Source organism: Podarcis pityusensis (genome assembly GCF_964106645.2).
Source record: "Podarcis pityusensis genome assembly, chromosome: 9".
Taxonomy (NCBI): domain Eukaryota; kingdom Metazoa; phylum Chordata; class Lepidosauria; order Squamata; family Lacertidae; genus Podarcis; species Podarcis pityusensis.
Window position 1 is genome coordinate 37689366 of NC_138034.1, and position 19201 is coordinate 37708566.

Genomic DNA, 19201 nt, shown 5'->3' on the forward strand with positions numbered 1-19201 from the left:
CTGATATTTTGCATGTCTGATCGCTTTATGAAGTTTGGGTAGTTCTTTTAACCAAAGCAAACTCCCTCAGGAAATTTACTCCTTATTAGAAGAGACTGTTGGGAGGAATTTTGCAATTAAATGAAAGGCAAGGCAAGATATCAGTTGTTGAAGTTATAAAAGTTAATTACATCCCTTGCAGCCTAGGAGACGTCGTTTACCTGCTATCTCTTTATCTTCTCTATTTAGAAAACGGGGTCTTTATGATTCAGGAATTGAGTGACACTGTGCTAAAATCAGCTCCCACAACTGATACTGGTGGTAATATAGTGAAGTTTACCATTCCAGCATTGGGTTTTGAGGATCCTCTTTAGAAGTACTTCATGCCTATACAATAACTTATTTAAAGTTTTCTATTAATTCTACCATTTTATCTAGAGACTAAAATTTGTTCCATAACTTGTCCATGGAGGCTGGGGTGTTTAATTCGTTCTTCCATTCTGTGAGCCTGAAAATGCTTCAGCTGAATAGACAGACCAGTTATTCAGACACTACAGAGCACAACCTATTTATTCCTAGAAATACATCTTGGAGAACCAACAGCACTTTTCTGAAGCATTGTATTCTACCCTACAGCATGCCTCTTTCTAAAAACACTGTTTGCAAAGAAGGGTGTTCAATATCCCACCCCCCACCTCGCATCTTGTCTTCTTTCGGATGAATTTCTGCAGCTTAATATATGTTTTAATAAGAAGCACTTAGAGGAGTATCAACTCATAGTTATGCTTCTTAAAAAAAGTCTTAAAAGATCTTCTTCAACGAGTTTGTCTGGTTAACCTTATCCCGCAAGTTGTTCCATCTGTTTCTGTTCCTCCCCAGGATGATCTCACTCTCATTCGAGGTATGAATAGAGGAGTCCTCAGAAGCATGTTGCTGAATACAAAGTAGCTGCTGTTCAAAAGATTCAACCTTCCTTCCCAAATACACACACACACACAAAATACTTTTTTGAATCATAAACACAAGAACTGTACTAAATAAGGATTTTCTGTAATCCTAGGATATATATATATATTTCCTCTAAAAGGTGGGACAGTTAGGAGCTTACTTACAGGCGTTCCATTATGTCCTTCCAGGCACTGAAATTCAGCCTCTTTCGAAGAGAGGAGCCTGCTCCCTGCAGCATTCAGACAATTGGTCCCATTATAACCACCAGGAGGCTGAGTTAAAGGGTGGCCTTGCAAAAACATAAACAGCTTGTCAGCACAACCAAAGAGGCGGGACCCGTGCTATCGGGGGACAGTGCCAGCCAATGATGAGCCTCTTCGGTATCTGTTTGGTTAAGATATTGTGTTTCATTCTTAAAGAGGAGAGTGGAGCAGTGAGAAAAGCTGACAAGGAAAAACTAACTGTGCTGGGAGTGCTCACAGCTGAACAGGGCAGGGGGGGAGGAATGCTTAGACCAGGGGAAAATACGTATCAATAAGGCACTCCAGGAAAAAGCACATTTGCTGTGTGTGCCAAAAGCTCACAAGCCACCACATATTGTTTTGTTTGGTCCTGCTTTTATGTTAAATAAACACACACACACACACACACACACAGAGCAAAATTTTGGATAAATTTATCTTGCACTAAAAGCAGCATGATATAGGACCACCAAGACGATCTTGGGTTCATTTCTCTACAAAAGTCATAACGTTTCAGCTTGTCATTATTTCTCAGCCTGTTGTTGTTGTTTAGTCGTTTAGTCGTGTCCGACTCTTTGTGACTCCATGGACCAGAGCACGCCAGGCACACCAGCTTAGCCTACCTCAAAGGGCTGTTGTGGGAATAAAAAGGGGGTGAAAATGGACCCTTAATCTCAGGGTTGTGGGTTTGAGCTCCACTTTGGGTGACTGATTTCTGCACTGCAGGGGGTTAGACTAGATGTGGCCCCTTCCGACTCTACAGTTCTGTGATTCTATAAAAAGGTAAAGGTAAAGGACCCCTGGACAGTTTAAGTCCAGTCAAAGGCAACTATGAGGTGGCAGCACTCATCTCGCTTTCAGGCCGAGGGAGCTGGTGTTTGTACACAGACAGCTTTCCGAGTCATGTGGCCAGCATGACTAAACCGCTTCTGGCGCAACAGAACACTGTGAAGGAAACCAGAGCGCACAGAAACGTTGTTTACCTTCCCACCACAGCGGTACCTACTTATCTACTCGCACTGGTGTGCTTTTGAACTGCTAAGTTGGCAGGAGCTGAGGCAGAGCAATGGGAGCTCACTCCGTCGTAGGGATTCAAACCACCAACCTTCTGATAGGCAAGCCCAAGAGGTTCAGTGGTTTAGACCACAGTGCCACCCGCGTCTGTGATTCTATACCAGGCTGAGGTCCTTGTGAAAAGGGGTGAAAATAAGTGTATTAAATACATGGCGAGAGCGGAGGGCAAGGAGCAAGTAGAGAACCAGCCTTGAAATCTGTATAGGAGCCTTCTACACAGCTGCTTTCAGTGAAGTGGATAAGAATGAACTGTGATCCAGGGGGCTGCAGGTTCAGATTTAATGTCATATCACAAATTCACAAGGTGGCCTTAAGCTATATGGAAGTCATATTCCTGACCTGCCTCTCAGGACTGTTGTAGTATGCATGTGAAGCAATTTGAACACTGAAGTGATGCATATTATTTTAATGGACATGATCCTAATAATATTTTCCTGGTCAGAATGCCTTAAGGAAGCAAGTATGCCATCTTGAATTCTGGCAAGGATCCCTATACCACAAGGCAAGCGGAAACTTCAGCAGCTACTGTTTTCCTTGGCATGTGGTTCCTGTATTTTTGCAGAGCATTTTAAATAATGCTAATACTAATTTCTATACCATTTACAAAGGACACAGCATACATTTGATTCTAAAAGCCACGATAATCCATAGGGTTGTCCATGCATGTAACTTCAAGGGCCATTAAGAGCCAATATTTTGCTGTAGATACTGTTTACCATGAAGAGAGTCATATTTCTTTGTGATAAAACTGCTAAGGATATAACAGTTGCTGTTACGCTGAAATATTTTGTCCAATCAAGTTTTTAGATCATCGAAATGAGTATTCTTTAATTTCCAGATTCTCCACATGCTGTCCTCTAGTCTTTCTGTTCATACAGAACTATACATCTTCAATACTAGTCTGCTACAGAACAGCAGCAGCAGCAGGAGGAGGATTATAGGAATCTGGACCCCTTGCCAGGATTGAGTGGATACTTGGTCAGTTGCCCAGTTGCTAGCATCAGGTCTGCTACTACATTAATACTGCATACAATGGTTTAACCTGAAGCTTTACTGCAATGCAAACTAGTAAACTACAGTATTGCCTTTGACTTATAAGGTATTAAGAAGATGATGGCATTAGTCTAAGTGAAAGTACAATGGTACCTCGGGTTACAGATGCTTCAGGTTACCCAGAAATAGTACCTCAGGTTAAGAATTTGCTTCAGGATGAGAACAGAAATTGTGTAGTGGCAGCGCGGCGGCAGCACGTGGCCCCATTAGCTAAAGTGGTGCTTCAGGTTACGAACAGTTTCAGGTTAAGAACGGACCTCCAGAACGAATTAAGTTCTTAACCCGAGGTACCACTGTATTATTCAATGGCAGAAACATGGGTGTGGGAATATCTATGGCTGTGCTGGGGGGGGCAGGGCGGGGGAGGCCATATGGTCCCCAGTTGGGAAACACTGCTTTAGACTGCACACTTACTCATGTAGGTAAGTCACATTGAACATAATGGTACCTACTTCCAAGAAAGTTCAGTGTCACTATGCAGGAAATGCTACAATCATTCTTAAACTACCATGTAGCACAGGGGTTAACAACGTTTTTTGAGGCCAGGCCACCTGTGTGTGCCCATGCATGCACTCAAGCTATTTTCGGTGCTCTTCCATGAGGAGCTCCCATACACATATGCACACGCTATTTCCGGCACACTTCCGGGACGGAGGAGCGCCCGTGCACACACGCTCTTCCAACCCGGAAGTCGGTCCCTGCGGTGAGAAAAAAAAAAAAGCAGGGAATCCCCACGCCAATCCACAGAATGGCCGTGGGCCGGTTCCAGGAAGCTCATGGGCCGGAACCGGCCCATGGGCCTTAGGCTGCCGACCTCTGATGTAGCACCACAGAAATCCTGGATTGATGATGAACTATAAAAATACCATACTGCTATATGGAACAACTGTTTGGAAAAGGTGGCCTTCAGATCTAACAAACAATAATTGGGTCAAAATCCTATGAAAGACCTTGTTCTGAATGTTAAAGGGGCTTTGCTGGTGCTGTCATGCTATTAACAGAGATCACTAGTAATACAAGCTCTGGGGGGCTGACAAACAAGATCCATTTCTTCATCCAGAATATCAATACTAAAATTTAAAAGAAGCCTTTCCTTTTCCTAGGCTAACTTTCTCATACTTATATGCACTTCTCATATTCTTGAAACATGCCTATCAAATTATAAATCAAAAGTATTATCAATGATCAGCCAAACACCACCAACTATTAGGGGAGAAGGGAAGAGATCTTTCACATGTTTAATTTAGAAACATGTTCCTTTGAATTGTTTATAATGTTTAAGCAGCGGCTACCAGTATATATTCAGAGCTTAACTGGGAAAGAAGAGGTGCATAGATATTTGCATTTGGCAAATATTTGCCATTATTATAAAATTGCGTCAGTAACGTGGGTTTTCTGGGAAATTCTCCAGTGCAAATTGGAGTAATTTGCAGAGAGTAATTTGCATTAGGGAAAAAAATAGAATTTTTTTTATGCCCTAGAGAGCGATCTTATCTTGCATGCTTATTTTACTTGTAGTTAATAAAGATAAAAACTTTGGAACTGTCAAGCTTGCCTAACACTGTATTTGTAACATGCATCTATTCACTGTTGCCAATAAAGATATGAAGTGGGATATTTTCTGTGGAAAATACATATCAGTGGTGGGTGGGCAGAGGCAACAGGCGGTGGAGCAACAAACATAAAATCTACCTTTGTACAGCAGGTGAGTTTCTACATCTGCCCCTTTCTATCCTTCATCCAGACAATCAGGAGAAACTATCAGATTTCAAGGTTGCATTCCAGTCATGCAAAAATGGGGCGTGGACCCATTAAAGGGTGTTTGGCCTGGTGAGTGTTTTGGGGACCTGACAGAGAAGTCTGGAGGGCCACATTTGGTCCCTGGGTCTGAGGTTCTACATCTCTGGGCTAGCAAGGTAAAAACCAGAGTTTCTGAAAGTGATTTGGTGCAATCAGTTGGCGGCACTCAAACATTTCAGTAGCTGCTCTATAGCTGGGCTGTATGGTTTGTGCACATCAGATGTCCTTTCATCACTCAACCCAATTCCCATAAATTCCCAGTGCTGATAGGAGCCTGATGCTCCAGGCAGGCTTCTAATTCAACAGGTTTAACTACATAAGCAATTCGAGTTTCCCTGTATACTATACTGCAAATGTGCTACATCTTATCTCCAAGACTCAAACTTTTGTCAGATTTTATGTCTCTCCCCCGCCCCCCACTCCCTACAGAAAGGCTGTTATGCCCAACACAGAGGCAGAGCTATTATTCTGCATTTCATTCTGTCTGCTGGTGGGTGTTCTGCTTGATTATAATTGCTAAATTGATTGAAAACAAATGGTGTCCATGGAAAAGACTGGACACACCAAGTGTGGGAAAAGAGAGACTCCACTGTGTATCATTGCTTGGCGTGTCTAAGGACCAGCAATTGTTAACCACAACAATAAAACCTTTCAGCAAATATTTTGCAAAATGTCATCTGGAGTTTCTGGTACCATCCACGTGCCGTTTGTACTCTTTATCAATTTCTCCTCAGCTGAGATTTTATTACTGCAGTGTTTGTTTGGTGGAAGCAGGCAAGCCAACAACACCAGAATGTGTTTGCATATATGCTTTGCACACACGGTAACAAAAATGGAAAACACGCTTCAAATGCTCCCTTGAAAACGCAAATAAACTGAAATAACTAAGGGCTGTTTCAAAAATTATGCTTGGGGTTTTTCCCATTTTACATCCCACCTTTCTTTCGAAGAGATAAAGATAGTGTATATAGCTCTCCCTCCCTCTCCGTATTATCCTCACAAAAATACTGTGAGGTAAGTCAGTCTGAAATATGGTGACCCAATGAGCTTCATCGTTGAGTGGGGATTTGAACCCTGGTCTCTCCCAGGAGGTCCTAGTCCAACACCTTAACCACTACACTACGATTGGATCTTCCCATGTCATTTCCTTCTCCTAAAGCAGCTGGTGGTGGGTAAGAGAGAAGAGAGAAGGCCTCTCCTCCTCCTCCTCCTCCATCATCCATAAACAGCTGATATTAGCTGTGGGCAGGAAAGCACATAGGGAAAGAGACTCAAACTTTAGAAGTTGCAAAGGGTTAAACTCTCCTTCCTATCCAAATCAGGCCCCTCTCCATGGCTTTAGGAGAACCAGGATGATCTAAGTAGGAATGTCCCACATAAAAATCTAGTTTGATGACTTGCACAGCTGAATTACAGAGGTTTTTGGAGGCAAACAGAATGGATATCTGCTGGCCAAGCCAAGAACAAATCATGACTTGCTGAACTTCAGAAGGAAAAAACCACAATTTCAGATTCAGACAAAAAAACAAACAAACCAAGTCTTCAAGGTTTGTGCTGGGCCGGGGTTGAGGGGAGAAGGGATCAAAGCAGGAATGATCAGACAGTGCGCAGTAGCATGTTATTCAAACCCAAAGAGCTATTAAACATGCTTGTTGCTATGTAAGAACTGAGCCATGGCCTCCTTTTCGAGATATGCTCTCTCCCATCATCAGCATAGCAGATCAGGTAGTGGAAGCTGCTCTAGAAATGAAACCTGGGAGGAAGAATGAAGATCCACATTAGAACCTAACTTGCCAGGCCAATTTTCTCAGGTGCAGAGTGTTAGGAAACTCTAGCTCAGTTGAGCAGGTCACCAAACTACGTTACATGGGACACCCGTAGCTGGCTCACCCCACATCAATTCTTCTCATAATACAGCCAATTGGAATTGGGGCTGTGGGAGAGGAAGGACTAACCTCAGCCTTCCCCAAACAGGGGCCCTCAATACATTTTGGAGTACCAGTATGTTGAATGATCAATGATGATGGGGACTGAGGTCCAAACCATCTGGAAGGCCTAAAGGTCCCCATCCCTGTTAGGAACCTCGGAAGCTGCCTTATGCTAACTCAAGCCATTGCTCCATCTAGCCCAGTACTGTCTGCACTGAACGGCAGCAGCTCTCTGAGGTTTTCTCCCAGCCCTACCTGGAGAGTCAACATGGGACCTACCACCATGCACAACAGATACCCTACTACTGAGCTATGATTTTTCTTCTAGTCCCTATTCCAGAGGCTTAAACAGTGTGAGAGTTTTTGAAAACAGGTTTAGGCCCTTTGGGGATGTTATGAAGTAAACAAAGGGTAAAACAAAGAAAAACTGTGCATTCCTGTTTGCCTCAAGGGTGCTCGCCTAGGGTGCATTTAGACATGGGGTTTATTGCATTTTTCTTCCTGATTATAATGCAAACAGTTCTATGTTCCTTTTACACTGCATTATCTGTTGTATTATGGAACTGTGGCTTTTGATTGACATGCCACCACATTGCGCTAAATTTTAAAATGGCAGGGAAGACATGTATTCCACGTACACCCAAAATTTTGTTAGGTGAAATTACAATGCAAAACTCTTGCAATTTTCCACAAGCAAATAACACAGAAATTAGTGCTAAACTTCAGATAGATTCTGCCAGTTTCCCAGAAGTGGCGTTTGTGTTATGTGAAAGAGCATGTTAAACGTGGAAATTATCACGTAAAGAAACATTGTGAAAAAGGAATAAAGTGCTGCTTGAACGCAGCCATCATCAACCCCAATAGCAGACTTGAATGGCAGTGCAATTTGCACAATATACAGAGTGAACAAAAGATACCATACTTAGGTCAAACACCACAAGAATAGCTGTACTTGGTGAAGAAAGGGGGGGTAAATGCTCAATTTTATTTAAAACATTGATGCAATGCAATTTCTTTCTGTTCACATTTTCATGTCCAACATTTTACCTCCTTCCTAAAAAAAAGAAGCTCAACAACTTTTACCCGAACCCCAAAAAAGGGGTAGATCACTGCCAGTTTTTAACTCTGTGAGTAGATTGCAGTCTCTTGGGAGTTGGCCACCCCTGAATTAGAGGCAATTATTTATTTTCCTCCATGCCCAAAATGTCAAGGTCAGCACTAAACGGAACTACCACCAGCATCTCTGTAATTACGCTGTAAATAATTGCTTCTTTTCTCATCAATACTTATTGATTCCTAAGTACTGTGTTTCATGGCTGATAAAGCCCATGTAGTGGTGTTCACAGCTGGCCTTACACAAGGAAGCTATGTTACATGCCTTACCCTGCTGCTTTAAAATGGCCTTTTGATCATCTTGACTTTTATTAATAGACTTTAAAGCATATTTTTTAAAATCTATCTTCAAACTGCAACAGCGGTTATTTACTAAATGACACTGCCCACCTCAGCAAATAAATAGGATGAGCTGGAAAGTATAAGACGGCAAATTTTGCTTTAGAAGAAACCATTTTCTGTACCCAAAGGCAGAAATTTGCTTGCAGTTCAAGAATATGTTACAGAAGGAATCTGTCCATGTGAATCCATATTGGGCATTGTTTCATTTAAGTCCTTAACCAGTTTTAAGCATCACTGGTTAGCTTTTGCATACTAATTACCTAGTGCCTGGACAGTAACTGATTACTAATTTAAATTTTATCTGTAGGCTAAAGTATTGTCTGAAATCCATGGCCACCTAGGGCTTTCCAGTTTTCACAATTCATTCTGACATAGCATTTTTCATTCCTACTTCTCAGTATAATCTTCTGTGAAATATAACTGTTTGGGTTTTTTTGTTTTGTTTCAAGCTGGTTCAATTGCAGAGGAACAGATACTCCCAGCCCTTTTGCATTGGTCTACAGACCACCACTACTGTGATATTAAAAAACAACAACCAGAACACAGCTCAGTCAGTAGAGCATCTTTGGGTCATGAGTTCGAGTGGGTGAAATATTCCTGAATTGCAGGGGGTTGGACTAGATGACCCAAATGGTCCCTTTCAATTCAACAATTCTATGAATCTATGTGCATAATGGAACATACCAAGGAGTGTAGTGAAAGTGCAGCAAACAATCAGATTTTGGGTATCATGAAAGTGCAACACATTATTACTGTATTATTTATTACTGTACTGACTGCCAGGATGGGACAGGGAGGTGCTTGTGGGATTTGCTGTCTCAGGTAAACGTAGGATGAACATTGGTTCAACTAGCACAGTATCCTCAAGACTGACTGGTAGCAGCAGGTGACAGAGAGGGTTTTATCCCGTGCAAAATGTCCCCAGTTCAATTTCTGGTGTCTCCAGGTAGAGATGTAAAAGACTCACACTTGAAGCCCTGGAGAATCACTGCCAGTCAGTGATGACAATACTGACGTAGCTGTACCAAACGTCCAACTCAGTAGATGATCACTTCCTGTGTTCCCAACACTGTGCTCCCTTGGACACTGTTGCACACCTTGACTGGAGGGGGCCTGTTTCCTCTCCCCCCCCCCCCCTCACGTTCTTGGCCAACCCTTAGCTTAACTGATAGCATTTGAACAATGACGTCTGAATCAAACAGCTCACTCCATGAGACAAAAAGCAAAGCCCTGTCTCAGAGAAGCATTTTAAAAACAGGACATCTCATTTCATGCATTCAGCAAAAAATAAATAAAACAGAATCACAGCCCAGATTTTGTAGCACTTTTCACTAAGCTTTTGCCAGGGATGGGCAACCTTTTTGAACTCGAGGACCATATCCAGCAGTGAATGGGTGTTTGGATGCCACAGACATGTGGATATCACCAGTAGTGGTGACGAGTGCTGCCATCACACCTCTCTCTCACACCCAGACACCCACACACACACACAACCTTTCCACCCACACCCACCTTTCCCCATTGCCCACTGATTTTGGCAGGATTGGAAGCAAAAGCTTCCCACAATGTGTTAAAAAGATGGCTGATTAGCAGCATGAGAACAGCTATCCTGTCCCCTGATTATGGCTGATCATAGCTGGGCAAAGGTGGAATGTGGGTGGGGTTCCCCAGGCTACAAAGAGCAAGTGAGCAGCCAAGGACCCTATTAGGGTCAATCTGCAGCCAGGACTCTGAGCCTGACATTTGCTTAAATGGAACTAGTGAACTAACAACAGATTGCATCTGGACATGCACAAACTGCCATTTTTACATATTTAAGCAACCAAAGGAAGTCAGTGAGCTACGCAAATTATGGACCAGATTTTCTTAAGAGAGAACATTGCTTCCATGCAGATTGCCTTTCTTTTTGGCTCTTAACCACTAGATGTTAGATACAATATGAAGCATACAGTAGTTGAAAAGGCAGCACAGCCATCACGTATTTGGAATCTTAAATGTCTCAACTTTTAGCCATTTTTCAAAACCACCCCATGCAACAACATTAAAGTCAAATTCATTATAGCTTAATGATAATCCTTTTGATTTAAAAAATATCGTCATATTTCTAAATGCGAGACTTTAATCCAGCCTGATCCTGGATTAGACATTTTCCACCAGGCACCTTTCCCAGCTGGGAAATCTCCTTCCTTCACCATGCACACATGGTGCCCAATGGCATCATATTCCATTTTATTTTATTTTTTTGCGATGGATATTGCCCTTGAAACCACTTGTCTCAGCAGTTGGTTTGTTAACAAAGCACCCTGGGGGAAACTGAAACCCGTCAGTTGTCACCAAATAAAATCATTTTCAGAGATAGTGAAACAGGGTGTGGCTATTTCAGGAAAAAGGAAAAAGCAGAGCATTTCCAAACTGCATTTAGCTTGTTGGGTTGCCAAGCTATATTTTTATACAGAACACAGCTTTCCAGGTTACACAGAAACAAATGCACAGCATTCCAATTTCACTGCAGTAAAACAGGGAATGCATGTGTGCTTTTGCCTGGAACAGCAGAACAGGCTCAATTTCAGTGATACAGAACATTGAATCCATCCCTCCTTTTCCATGCAGTTTCTCTTCTCCATTTCTGTACTTGTAATAAACCAGGTTGCCAAGACATTAGGATTCAGTAAACTATAGTTAGTGCTAAGCAGTCCAACCCATGGTTTTAAGTGTGTTTGCAAACCATGGCTTGGAAGTTAACAGTAACCACAGTTGCCTATAGAGTAATTGTCTATTTCTGAGGTTACATAAAACTATGATTATTACAACTTGGAAAAAGGAGATGGGAAGGTAGCATGTAAACCATTTCCCAAGCCATTTAAAGGAACACCCAAATTGAGACATAAGCAGCCTTTTAGTCTCTTCACGCTTCCCTCCTATAACAAGCACGTGAAAGAATTGCAGTAACAAAATTGCTACATAGATAGAAATGGGATACCATGACTGAATCTCTAGTAAATAACACATCCTGGAAATAAACAAGCGAGACATGACAACTCAGACAGACTGGAAACGGCAGGCATTTCTCATGCAATTATCTGATTAGAGTATGCATAATACCAGTTGCACCTTTTTTTTTCTTATGCAAGTTTTATTTGTAACAGAATGAGAGTTGGAAAGTTATATTCCCAAAGCCCACATTTCTGCAGTCTTATATATTAAAAGGAAAAAGTGAAATAACTTGATTAGGTATGAAATGCATATTTTAAAGAATGGGAAAAGAATGTCAGAAAAAAAATCTAAACCTTCAGCACTGAGAAAACCCTGAAGCTTAAAAAATTTCAGTATTTTATGCTTCAAAGGCAATAAAAGATCATCTTTCTACATTACAAAAGACTATTTTTAAAAAAAAAAGAAAGAAAGGTGTTTCTCAGCATTTTGCTGGTATTGCTGTTTTCCTTTCTAGCAGGTTTAACACACCCTGCTCCAGCTATTCCAAACAGATACAGTACCTGCAAAATTTCTCAGCTACAGGTTTGGGTTTATTTCTAAAAAAATTAACCAGGTATACCAGATTAACAAAAAAACAAACCTTTGTTTCGAGGAATAAGCAGTTCCTTACATCTCTCTAGATGTAACACTTTAAAGCAAGCATGGTAGAAAAAAATAAATGCTTGAGGTTCTGATTTTACCTCTCACAGAAAACCTGCAGTCACTAGCAACTGCAAAACAGTACTTCCCTAGCCACCAATCTTTCTCTCCCCACGTCCTTTAACCATTCAATGTAAAGTCACTTCATTCCTACAAAGAAACATTCCTGCCCGATTTGGTCTTTGGCTTTCATCTTGTTGCTCTTTCAACTAGAACACTGCAGTAAAAACAAAACCAACCAACCCCCCCGAAACCCCTACCCTTAATTGGCAACCTGAAAGCAGCAAACAAGCCAAGCCAAGAATACTTACATTTGCAATTGTTTGCGAATACTTGTGCAGTGATCCACCGATTAGTAATTACAAAGAGGAGAAAGAGCCTTTTGAACCGTCTCTCAAGCCCAGGAGCAGCGAAAAACAGAGGCTGCTCTCTGAAAGCCACTCATTCTCTTACATGCTCTGCGTGCACAACCCAGCTGCCAGATTTAATAACCATGTCAGGCTGTTTTCCCCATAAAGAGGAAAAGAGGTGACAGCAGAAGATGAAACAGGCTGCATGTTAATCTGCAGTTATGCCAGCACTAAGACTCCCATGAATGCCACAGTATAACCCTCGCCGCCTCCTTCTTAACTATAGCTATAAAACGGTGCTATGCTTTTTTTTAATGAAAGGGTTATCATCGTCATATCTCTTGGAATCGTTATTTCACACCCTGTTATTTTAAGACAGATTAACTCCCTGGATTCACCAGGGCCAAAAAACACACACAAATGCACCTCGTATTTCTTAGCCCATTAATTTAAATGGAACTAGGATCGCTGAGCAAAAGAATAATCCGGAGAACGGGCTTCCCCACCCCACCCCCTTCCTCTGTTTTCCAGCTTTTTAAAGAAAAGGAAGTAAAAAAAGAGAGAGAGAGAGTTTTCATTTACCAGTGAAATGTTCCCATGCAAAGTGACTCTGGAAAGGCTGGACCTGAAAGGCTGAAGTGCCCGGATTCAGTGTCCGCGGGGTGAGTGGCATTTCCAAATCAGGACCACCTCCATATAGGCCCAAGGTCTTGTGATCAAGAGATGTGCATTACAGGATGCAGGGGGCGGGAGAGCTCCCCACCCAAGATCCTTGCAAGGGAGAGAGGTGAGGAAGGAGGAGGAGGAGGAGGGAGGAAGCGCACCGTTGCATCTGCTACAGCGCCTGTATGCTGCAGAGGTCACGTGATCCTTCTCATTCCACTTCCCTTCCCTTCCCTCCGAGGCACCTGTCTCAGCAGGGAGCAGTTTCTGTGGAAACTGCAGACAGCTAGGTTTCCCCTCAGAGAAACTGTTGCCATGGAAACCTTACATAATGTATATGGCCCAGATTATGAGTGGCCTCCAAAATGGATGTGACATTTACATCCGAATAGTATTTTAAAAACACACACACAGAGGAAGAGAAAAAACTGACCTTCCTCTGGCAGACTGGCTGAATAAATTTAATTTCGGTCTTTAAACCATGGCAGAAATCCACATTCGAAGAGATTTTCAAAATGACACTACCAGTATAATGAGGCTCCTGATACTTTGCTCAGATTGAGGGCTTAGGAGCAATACTTGCCAGTCCGATTTTATTAATGAAGGATTTTTTTCCCGTATCCACCCCCCACCCCCTTTGCTTCTATAAAGGAAATTAATTTCATTCTCTGGTTAAATATTCCATTGCAAAACCATTCATAAACCCTGAGAGCTTTACACCCAAGTGTTATATTACTGTCCACATAGCAACTTTGCGAGATGCCTTCTGCCCTTAACAAATTCTGAAAGTTAATAACAACTCTACCCCACTGGCTGATGGGACCTGTAGTCCAAAACATATGAAAGGCATCAGTTTGATGGGGGGGGGGAGAATACCTTGAAAAGCGTATTGTTGAGAAACGGTTCAGAAAACAACAACCGTAAAGATCAAGGGGATGGAGCAAGTCCTGTATGAGTAAAGGCTACATCTGGGGCTTCATATATTTTTTGGAGAGCCACTGGTGGCTACCTCTGCCTTAGGTCAGGGGTAAGTGTGGTGTAGTGGTGGACTCCTAATCTGGGGAACCGGGTTCGCGTCTCCGCTCCTCCACATGCAGCTGCTGGGTGACCTTGGGCCAGTCACACTTCTCTGAAGTCTCTCAGCCCCACTCACCTCACAGAGTGTTTGTTGTGGGGGAGGAAGGGAAAGGAGAATGTTAGCCGCTTTGAGACTCCTTCGGGAAGTGATAAAGCGGGATATCAAATCCAAACTCCTCCTCCTCCTCTTCTTCTTCTTCTTCTTCTTCTTCTTCTTCTTCTTCTGCACCAGAATTGGATACAGAAGGTACAAGGTTCAGTCCCCATCATCTCCAGATAGCACTTGGAGAGACCCCAGCCTTGAAACCCTGAGGAGCTGCTGCCAGTCAGTATGGACAATATTGTGCTAGATGGACCCAATGGTCTGATTCAGTCATCATAAGGCAGCTCCCTATGTTAAGCTCACCTGTCCGTGGGCCCTGGCTGGGCTTATGTGATTGCAACGGCAGAACTCTAATCTGAGCAGTGCCAGGTGGCTTTGTCTAGCCACCCTTTGAATTTCCCACAATGCCCCTGAACAATGTTATTTTGCAGATACATACAAGATACCAGGTGAAGACAAGCCTCTGACAGAAAATAATTTACAGTGGTACCTCGGGTTACATACGCTTCAGGTTACAGACTCCGCTAACCCAGAAATAGTACCTCGGGTTAAGAACTTTGCTTCAGGATGAGAACAGAAATCGCGCTCCGGCGGCGTGGCAGCAGCAGGAGGCCCATTAGCTAAAGTGGTGCTTCAGGTTAAGAACAGACCTCCGGAACGACTTAAGTACTTAACCCGAGGTATCACTGTACAAAATATAGAGCACGTCAGTAGATTTGAAAATGAAAAAAATAAATCATTTAGCAAACAATGACAACCACACCATGATCTAGGCTTAAGTACAGTGGTACCTTGGGTTAAGAACTTAATTTGTTCTGGAGGTCCATTCTTAACCTGAAACTGTTCTTAACCTGAGGTATCACTTTAGCTAATGGGACCTCCCACCATCACCGCGTGATTTCTGTTCTCATCCTGAAGCAAAGTTCTTAACCCGAGGTACTATTTCTGGGTTAGTGGAGTCTGTAACCTGAAGCGTCTGTAACCTGAGGTACCACTGTACACAGATGCACACTCCTACGCATCTGGCTTAAATTCAGTTCAGTTCTTACCAGGCTAGATGACATACAGCTGGCTCCCATATCCTTTACTCCAGAGGAGACCGGCAGAAGCAAAAGGCAAATGTTGGGGAGAGCAATGATGGCCAGTCTCTTCCCCCAGCCTCTTGGAAGTGCCAACTGCTGATGCTGGTCTTATTGCACATTTTCTTTCTTTTAAAAAAATTCCCCCACATGAGCAAAAACAGTTGGGGAAGTGGGTTTGATTGTGAGCAGAGGACCCTGAGAAAGGGTTAAGCAGCCCCTCCCCTGTTGCTCTTCCATTGTGATCACAGTCTTCTATGGCTTTTTTTTTTTTTTTTGCGGGGGTGGGGAGGAAATCCACATGAAACTCTTCTGCCTACCTACATGTAAAATTCAATTGGACCCTCCAGGTAGATTATAGAGCTGCTCCGTATGTGCTCTTTTCTGTAATTTGACACTGTGAGAAATGAAACTTATAGCTTCATTGAACATTCACAGCCTCTGGGCCATGTGCACATTAGATTTCATGCAACACTCGGAATGTAAAAAAAAAAAGTAGCTAAGCTTTGACTGCCCAAAATCCTAAGTTAAAAATATTGGCTGTGTTCACATTCCAGTTTCCAGTGGTGGGATTTTAATCCATGTTCACATGACATATCCTGTACTTTGTTATGTATCCTGTACTTCATATGGATTGAATAGACAAATTAGGAATGATTTAAGCACTCCAGAGTGAACATTTTTCTACATAGGATAAAGACTTCTCTGTCCTGATTTGAACAGCTGAGAAGAAAGGGAAGAGCTGCAAAATGCACCAAGAAGCAACAACTTCACTGCACTCTAAGGTGGTAATGTGAACACATCCTAAAATAGTTGCTGGGTCCAAATGCCTGGCAATGCTCAGGATGCTGGCCTAGAAAAAGTACAGTGGTACCTCAGGTTACATACGCTTCAGGTTACAGACTCCGCTAACCCGGTAGTAGTACCTCGGGTTAAGAACTTTACCTCAGGATGAGAACAGAAATCGCGCAGCGGTGGCATGGCGGCAACGGGAGGCCCCATTAGCTAAAGTGGTACCTTAGGTTAAGAACAGTTTCAGGTTAAGAACGGACCTCCAGAACAAATTCAGTTCTTAACCCGAGGTACCTTTGTATTATGAGGTGAGCAGCTCTCAGCTGTGGGCCCTGTTTGTTGCTGTAGACAGTGTGTGTGTTAAATTTATGTAACACCCTTCACCCCAAGATCACAGGACAGTTTACAGCCTATACGACCATTTTGTGCTGGGGTTTCCTTTCCTGCCCCCTGCCCATGCATTGCAGGAGCATATCTAATCACGCCATGCACTGCCCTTACCCAATCTGGTACAATGAGAAAATTGTACTTAAAAAATGAATAAAATAAATGTGCATACACTTCATCAAATTTCTGTAGACATGCACACAACAGATTGCAGGTTTCCTGACTTGGAACAATAAAGACATTCATCATTATCATCATTATTAACTGCTCTTTAGTGCAAATTTAAAAACTTGTACTTCAAAAGAAATAAACAGGTAAACAAAAATTTGCACACAGGTTTCCAGCTTCAGGTTTCCAGAACTTATGGTGGGTGAGGAAATATTAATTAAAGGGAGGAAACAACAACACACAGTGCGAATACAGTGGTACCTCGGGTTACGCACGCTTCAGGTTACATACACTTCAGGTTACAGACTCCGCTAACCCAGAAATAGTGCTTCAGGTTAAGAACTTTGCTTCAGGATGAGAACAGAAATCGTGCTCCAGGGGCACGGCGGCAGCAGGAGGCCCCATTAGCTAAAGTGATGCTTCAGGTTAAGAACAGTTTCAGGTTAAGTATGGACCTCCGGAATGAATTAAGTACTTAACCTGAGGTACCACTGTACATCCCATCAAGGGCTGCCCACTGGTGTAGAGAGGAAACGTTAAGATAGATTTCAGTGGCATAAGATGGAAAGTGCTCATGACTGCACCCACATACAAATTAACACCTTCTTGTGGACACAGACATGTTATTTTATTTTATATTGCAGTCATTGTTTGCATTTGTTGTGTATATGGCGTTGAGGATTGCATTTGAGAAGCAGGCTATGCGTTAGGTTTGCTTAGAAATAATTTTGTGTCCAACTTCAAAGCACCACTAACTCAAATGACAATATAGCCAAGCTTGTCTGGTTTCCGCAAGGTCAGTTTTACTATAAAAGAATCCCGAAAATATGCTGAAGACATTGTGCAACAAAGTAAGAATATCAGAACACCGTTCCAGAATCAGAAACAGAAACAGTGTTGTCGACGCGCCTTTAGTGCAACATTTTATTCAAGCATCACATTCAGATGAGGATTTAACATTCTTTGTGATCTGGGCGTATCAAGGACCTGTAGAACAAGCCAAAAAGATCCTTATGCAGAAACAAACCAGATTTATTTTTCTGCTCGATTCTTTGCATCCTTCATGTTTAAATACAGAAATAGAGTATAGTTGTTTTCTATGAGTTATTATTAATATCTTGATATACCATTGATAACCTTAAAAAATTTACGTTGAACATGGTGGTTTCAAGGGGGTCACATTAAGAGGAAAAAACTTTGCTGTAGATTGCTGCCACCTGTAATTAGAACATTGTCTCTCTCTAAAAAAAGCAAACATAGTAGTAAAGGTAAAGGTAAAGGGAGCCCTGACCATTAGGTCCAATTGTGGCCGACTCTGGGGTTGCGGCTCTCATCTCACTTTATTGGCCGAAGGAGCCGGCGTACAGCTTCCGCATGTGGCCAGCATGACTAAGCCACTTCTGGTGAACCAGAGCAGCGCAGGGAAACGCCGTTTACCTTCCCGCCGGAGCGGTACCTATTGATCTACTTGCACGTTGACGTGCTTTCAAACTGCTAGGTTGGCAGGAGCAGGAATCAAACAACGGGAGCTCACCCCGTCGTGGGGATTCGAACCACCAAACTTCTGATCGGCAAGTCCTAGGCTCTGTGGTTTAACTCACAGCGCCACCCGTGTCCTGTGCAACATAGTACTACTGGTTGTTTAATGCGGTATCCGCCATGTCACTCGTTCCATGTCTCTGATACACAAAATACGGTATGTAGAGCCATTGTTCAATATCTGTGTTATATGTTTTATTTTTAAATTTGTAAAAAACCTACATTATTATGTTTATCTGCATTATTTAGAGTATGCTCGGCTGACGAAGCCCAGCAGGGCGAAACAAGGTATTATTCCGGGAATCCTTGTCACGTTTAAGTTACCGGTATTTCGTCTGATACCAGCATACAACAACTATATGTTGCAAAGGCACATGTTAAGATCTTTTGTATCCTTCGTCCAATACCTGCATACAGCAGCTGCATACAACAACCATACTTTGCAAAGGCAGATGTGGAACATTACAAGGAAAAGTTCATCTTTTGCAAGTACTGCTTCTTAAAGTTGTTACGTTTGGAACACAAAAGTTTCTATTTGGACATTACGTATATAAGAACTGATCTGTTTGTATTTCCTGTTCTAAATGTTGGTCCTTAATTGCTTCTACTCAACTAGATAATGTGAAAAGAGTTATGTTTACATTATGTATAAAAAATTTATGTAGTTAAACGCTGCCAGTTACGTTGTGGGTATATTTGTTAGTTGAATTTACGTAACTATCAGTTTGATAGTGTTGTGTAAGAAGATATTGTGCAAGCAAGTGAGCCATGCAATGCAGTGGGCGTAAACCATCCAAATAACATTACACTATTCCCCCAATTCCAACCTCTCATCAAATTAAGAAATATTTTATATTTCCTAAATACAGGGAAGAGGAGATGGTGAGATTTTAAAAAAATCAAGTATCCACATTTTCCATGTTTGTGTATT

General features: G+C 42.3%; 1 protein-coding gene across 3 annotated transcripts in view; it reads right to left on the reverse strand.

Moving 5' to 3' along the window:
* TRIM2 (tripartite motif containing 2) overlaps positions 1-13340 on the reverse strand; it is a 51783-nt gene extending 38443 nt beyond the window's left edge. The window contains exon 1 of one of the 3 annotated variants that reach the window (XM_081022179.1): positions 13045-13340. The gene's annotated coding sequence lies outside the window, so the exon portion shown is untranslated. Of the gene's footprint in view, positions 1-1091; positions 1226-12423; positions 12713-13044 lie in introns of those variants that run through there. The other 2 variants (XM_081022182.1, XM_081022180.1) reach the window with 2 other exon arrangements.
* Positions 13341-19201: the final 5861 nt, after the last annotated feature.